Source organism: Mus pahari, chromosome 17 (assembly GCF_900095145.1).
Source record: "Mus pahari chromosome 17, PAHARI_EIJ_v1.1, whole genome shotgun sequence".
Lineage (NCBI taxonomy): Eukaryota > Metazoa > Chordata > Mammalia > Rodentia > Muridae > Mus > Mus pahari.
Window position 1 is genome coordinate 64,476,404 of NC_034606.1, and position 6,014 is coordinate 64,482,417.

The window sequence follows — 6,014 nt, forward strand, 5'->3', positions numbered from 1 at the left end:
CACACACACACACACACACACACACAGCAAATGGCCAAAGAAATGAAAAGCAAATTATGAGAATATAGACTTCTGAAAGTCATAGGAGAAAAAGGAACTTTCCGAGAAATATTAGTTTTAAGTATGACAGATTGTTTTGTTTTAGACCATCTCATTCAAGGCCAGGATGACTGAACTCACTGTGTACACAAGGCCAGCCCCAAACTTACAATGATCTTCCTGCTTTGCCTCCCAAATGCTGGGGTTACAGGTGCGCACCACTGCACCTGGCCTGCACACTGAAAGTTGATCTATAGTTGAAACACCATGAGGCTGTCTGCTGGTATTGGCTGGAGCAGGCTCAATGGCAAGTATAAAGCCCAGGTTACCCCAGGGGGTCAGGAGAAGACAGAAATCAGAAGGGTGAATTTACACAGATTCTTCTCTCTCTCTCTGTCTCTCTCGAGCTCTCTGTGTTTTAAGTTGGGGATGGGGGTGTCTTTCTATGTAGTCCAGGCTGGCCCTAACCTTCCAATCCCTCTACCTTAGCCTCCTGGTGTTACAGACCACTACCACCCACACTCAGTGCCATACATTTTAAAGGAGTTTTATTTTTACATTTACATTTATTGCTGTAAAGGGAATAAGAGCAGCAAGACAGCCCTGACAAGGAAAGGGGACACACAATAAAACGTCTTTTCGTTCTTTGGTTTGAAAAAAGTCTCATAGTCAAGCTCTAACTGGTTTGGAACTCACTGTATAGACCAGATTGGCCTTGGTCTCATAGAGATCTGCCTGCCTCTGCCTCCTGAGTGCTGTTATTAAAGGTGTGTGCTACCATGCCTAGCTACTCGCCTTTGAAAGGATATGTTTATATTTTATTTTATGCATATGAATGTTTGCCTGCATATATATATACACATATATGTGTGTGTGTGTGTGTGTGTGTGTGTGTGTGTGTGTGTATGAACAGCAAGTACTCTTAACCCCTGAGCCAGCTTTTCCAGGCCAAGATTGATTGCCTGGTTCCTTAACGCTGGAGGGCAATTTTATTAGTGTTTAAAAGCAGAACCCTGATCTTGGGAGGAAGATGGAGAAGATGAAGGGAAAAGCCATGTGATTTGTAAGCAGCCCCTCTGAGGAGGGGGCAGACACAGTGAGAGGAAGCCCAGAGTCTCCAGCAAAATAGGCTCAGGCTTTGGCGAGATCCAAAAGAAGAAACGGAAAACTCCCTTTTCTAAATTAAGGAGTTAATGAAGCCACATGGCTACTCCCCATAAGCAACTGACTTCCAAGTGTGTGTGTGTGTGTGTGTGTGTGTGTGTGTGTGTGTGTGTGTGTATGTGTATGACTGCAAAGGCCAGATGAGAGTGTCAGCATGGTGGTCTATGCCTATGATCCCAACACTCAGGAGGTAGAATAGTCAAATCAGGAGTTAAAGGCCAACTTAAGCTACACGGAAAGCTTGAGGTTAGCCTGGACTACATGAGACTGGATCTCCAAATAAATAAGGTTTTGTGGGAGCTGGAGAGATGGTCCAGCAGTTAAGAACACTTGCTGCTCTTCCAGAGGACCTGAGTTCAGTTCCCAGCACCCACATCGAGTGGCTCACAAACACCTCTAACTCCAGGCCCAAAAGGATTCAAAGACAGGCTCCCTCCAATGCCTCACTTGCATGACATACCCACGGGCAGACAGAAATGCCTACACATTCAAATATTTAAATAAATTAGTGGTCCGGGGAGTTGGCTTTGTAGGGAAAGTTCTTACCATGGAAGTACAGAACCTCATTCATCTCCCCAGGACCCATGTGAAAGCTGGGTGTGCCACACCAGTCTGTACTCACAGCACCTGGGAGGCAGACACACAAGATTCCCTGGAGCTCACTGGCCACCCAGTCTCACTGGATCAGTGGTCTCCAGCTTTAGTGAGAGAGCCTGTCTCAAAAAGTAATATGGAGAGGGAATAAGGAAAACACCCCATATCAACCCTGCCCTCTACATGCACACACATGAACACACATGTGCACATAACCACATGAACACCTACATCTCACACACACACACACACACACACACACACACACACACACACACATTAAATAAGCAAAATTAAAGTTTGTCTCCAGTGCAGTAAGGAGCCAGTTAATCAGGAGAAAATGGTAACCGTCTTAGAGACCCTGGGGAACAGGAGAGAACATAAAGGTGTTTTGAAAAAAATATGAAATAAAATAGTAAAACTTAAAGCCAGAGTGAGCCTATGAGAGAAATAAAAGTGTATCTGCCAGGTAGTTTTCTGGGGCCTCTGGGCATTCGATTATTTAAATCGAGACCAACAGGCAAGTTCTGGTTGTGGTCAGCTCTCAGGGTGCAGGCCTGGAGGGGACAGAGAAGACTATACTTAAGTTGGCCTGTGGTCCAAAGTAGACCTGGAGAAGAGCGGAAGCTGAGTGCAAGGAAGGGAAGGGTTATAATTACCGACCTTGCAACTCAAGCCGGGTTGCAAAGGAAGAATAAAACATTTGAAACATTGTGGAAAGGTTATTTTGTTTTTGCAGGGTAGGAGCCTAGAGAGAACATCCAGCAAGGAAACGGAGCCCGGCTGTGGGGCTGTGCACGGGGCCAGCTGTGCACGGGGCCAGCTGTGCGAGGCCCGCTGTGCGCTGAGTCAGTGGGTAAGTGTGTCCAGCTCCTCTAGAGCACCCCAGCACTTCACATCCTCCTGTAACTCGGGCTCCAGGGGATCCAGCTCCTCCCACCTCTGTGGGCACCTGCTCCCACCTGCACACACCTCATGCAGACACAGGCAAGGCTTTTATAATGTGTATTATTTTATAATGTGTATTGTAAGTATCAATACCTTTCACCGCCCAACAACTTTTGCCTCGAAGTCAGTTCTGATTTGACCTTTGTCTCCATTTTGGTTTGCATATTACTTCCTCCCCTCCGGTTTGTTTCCCCACTCTCACCCCCACCCCTACCCCCACCCCCTTTAAGGTTTACTCACTACAACACAATCTCTAACTTCACTGAGGTGGCTGAACATGTTCACCACCAAAGCTGCCTCTAAACTGGAACTCAGTCGCTGAGCCAGCCCCAGCCTCAGCTTTCTGGTCAGCTCCAGGGACACAGCACTCCTTCTGTGGGTGTCTCTGTCTGCCTCCCCTCTTGGGACTCTTGCAGGTCGCTCACCCTGTGGACCCTTGGGCTGAGGCCTGCCAGCCTCAGGATGTGTTGGCAGGCGTGATCTCCAGAGGTGGGTGCAGGCCATGTCAGAGATACTGGACTCCCTCATCCGTACGGTTCCGGTAGAAATGTCTCCAGGCAAACTGCTCCTTCAGGTAGCCTCGTCTTAGAGATTGCATGGCCTTCATTACATGAAGGTTAGGCATGTTCTCGTCTGCCAGCTCAGGGTGTTTGGGCATGTGGACATCTTTCTTGACAACCATCATGCCTTCCTTAAGGAGTTCATAGATGGCAATCCGTTCTTCTGAGGCATCAACATCGTGGCTGTAAGGTCTGAGGCAGAGGCTGGAAAGGAAGCCCTCCATTCATTTTAACTTGGTCTATTCTTTTGTTTTGTTTTGTTTTGTTTTTTGGAGACAGGGTTTCTCTGTGTAGCCCTGGCTGTCCTGGAACTCACTCTGTAGACCAGGCTGGCCTCGAACTCAGAAATCCGCCTGTCTCTGCCTCCCAAGTGCTGGGATTAAAGGTGTGAGCCACCTTGGTCTATTTCTTTTAAGCATATCATATAGGTAATATTTTTTTTTGTGCAGTGTTAACGCTAAACAAACGTTCTTCCACTGAGCTGTAACTCCAGCTCTCCTTATGGACTGTTTTCCTTCAGATGTTGTTTATTCTCTTCTGTTTGGAGACCAGGAGTTTGCTTTCCCAAGAGGCCTGCCTTGAGCTCAGGACCCTCCTGCTTTTATCTCCCAAGGCAGGGATACGGAATGCACCACCACCCACTCTCCCAAGGCAGGGATACATCATCACCCCACTCTTCCTTGGTTCTTCCTTCAGATTCATTTCCATTATCTCCCTTTATTTCCTTGGGATGTTTATGTAGCTGTGTTTTATCTTGTTGACATTTAGTTGCCTTTTTTAAAATTTTTTTTAAAGATTTATTTATTTATTATATGTAAGTACACTGTAGCTATCTTCAGACACTCCATAAGAGGATGTCAGATCTTGTCAAGGATGGTTGTGAGCCACCATGTGGTTGCTGGGATTTGAACTCCAGACCTTTGGAAGAACAGTCGGGTGCTCTTACCCACTGAGCCATCTCACCAGCCCTAAAATTATTTTTTGGTTAGTTAACCTGTGATCGTTTTCTGTAGTGGATCAGCTCTCTTGATGGGAAACAGATGGAGAAAGATGGCACAGAAGCCCGGATCTCACTCCTGATAAACTAGGGGTCAGTTTTGAATAACCTCATTGTGTTTCAATGAGACTTACCCTTGACTCCGTTCCTAACTATGTATTTGTTTTGCAAATGTAGTAAAAAGAAAAGGGTTCAAGCCAGGTGGTGGTGACACATGCCTTTAATCCCAGCACTTGGGAGGCAGAGACAGGCAGATTTCTGAGTTCGAGGCCAGCCTGGTCTACAGAGTGAATTTCAGGACAGCCAGGGCTATACAGAGAAACCCTGTCTCGAAAAACCAAAAAAAGAAAAAAGAAAAGAAAACAATAAAAAAGAAAAGAAAGAGAAAGAGAAAAAGAAAAAGAAAAAGAAAAAGAAAAAGAAAAAGAAAAAGAAAAAGAAAAAGAAAAAGAAAAAGAAAAAGAAAAAGAAAAAAAAAAGGGTTCAACTCAAAATTTTCCTCAGATGTAGTCCAATGTATGAAGCCTGGCTTTCCTCTGTGCCACCTTGGTTCTGCCAAAGCGTCTGTGTGTGTGTGTGTGTGTGTGTGTGTGGTATATGTGTATGGTGTGTGTGTGTGTATGTGTGTGTATGGGGTATGTGCGTGTGTGTTATAGGGACACACCTGTGTGCTCATATGTGGAGACCAGAGAGAGGTCACTCTTTATCTTATTTTTGAGTCAACGTCTCTCAGTGATCTTGAAACTCACTGGCTGGGACCCCTCTCACTTCTCCATCCCACTCCCCAGTACTGGGGTTACAGTCATTCCCAGCCATGCCTGCCATTCGTGTGCATGCAGTGGATTTGAACTCAGGTCCTCTTGCTTTCACGGCAAACACTCTTACCCATTGAACCACCTCCCCAGTCCTTACATGCTGATCAGACATAGATCTGGGGGGTACTGACTCTTCCCTTCATGTCAGGGGACATAATACTATCCTTTTTCATGGCTCAACCTATCCCAGAGTTTGGCAAAGCCATTCCCAGTGATATCAAACAGAAATAGTTTTCTCTCTCTCTCTTAAGCTTTTATATTTATTTTTTGCTATATGGAATATTTTGCCTGTATGCCTACATGTGTACCACATAAGTGCTCAAGAAAGCCACAGGTTTTCAGATCCCCTGGAATTTGGGATCTGGAGTTATAGGTTGGTGTGAGTCATCGTATGGGTGCTGAGAACCGAATAGCTCTAAGCAAACAGACAGAACAAATAGTACTTTGAACCACTGAGCTATGGCTCCAGCAACACCACCCCCACCCCCACACTCCCACCCCCACCCCTCCACCGTACCTCCACCACCAGATCCTGATGTAACATAGGCTGGTCTTAAACTTGATACGTACCAAGGACGACTCTACACGTCCGATGATTCTCCCGAGTCTGCCTCACTGATGCTGGGATTATAGGAGGTGCAGCCATGCCTGGGTTGACCCTATGGCACGAGAGACTAAGCCCAGGACATGCCGAGCATGCGCTCCCACCAACTGAGAGCTACATCTCCAATCTTCTTTTTCATTTCTTTATTTTTGGCTAGGCACGTGATCTCCCGCTATGCCAAATTCTTTTTTTTCTTTTTTCTTTTCTTTTCTTTTATTTATTTTTTTTAAAGATTTATTTATTTATTATATGTAAGTACACTGTAGCTGTCTTCAGACACTCCAGAAGAGGGC

General features: G+C 45.8%; 1 pseudogene; it reads right to left on the reverse strand.

The window, feature by feature from the left end:
- Positions 1-3,004: 3,004 nt before the first annotated feature.
- LOC110334565 lies at positions 3,005-3,529 on the reverse strand (annotated as a pseudogene).
- Positions 3,530-6,014: the final 2,485 nt, after the last annotated feature.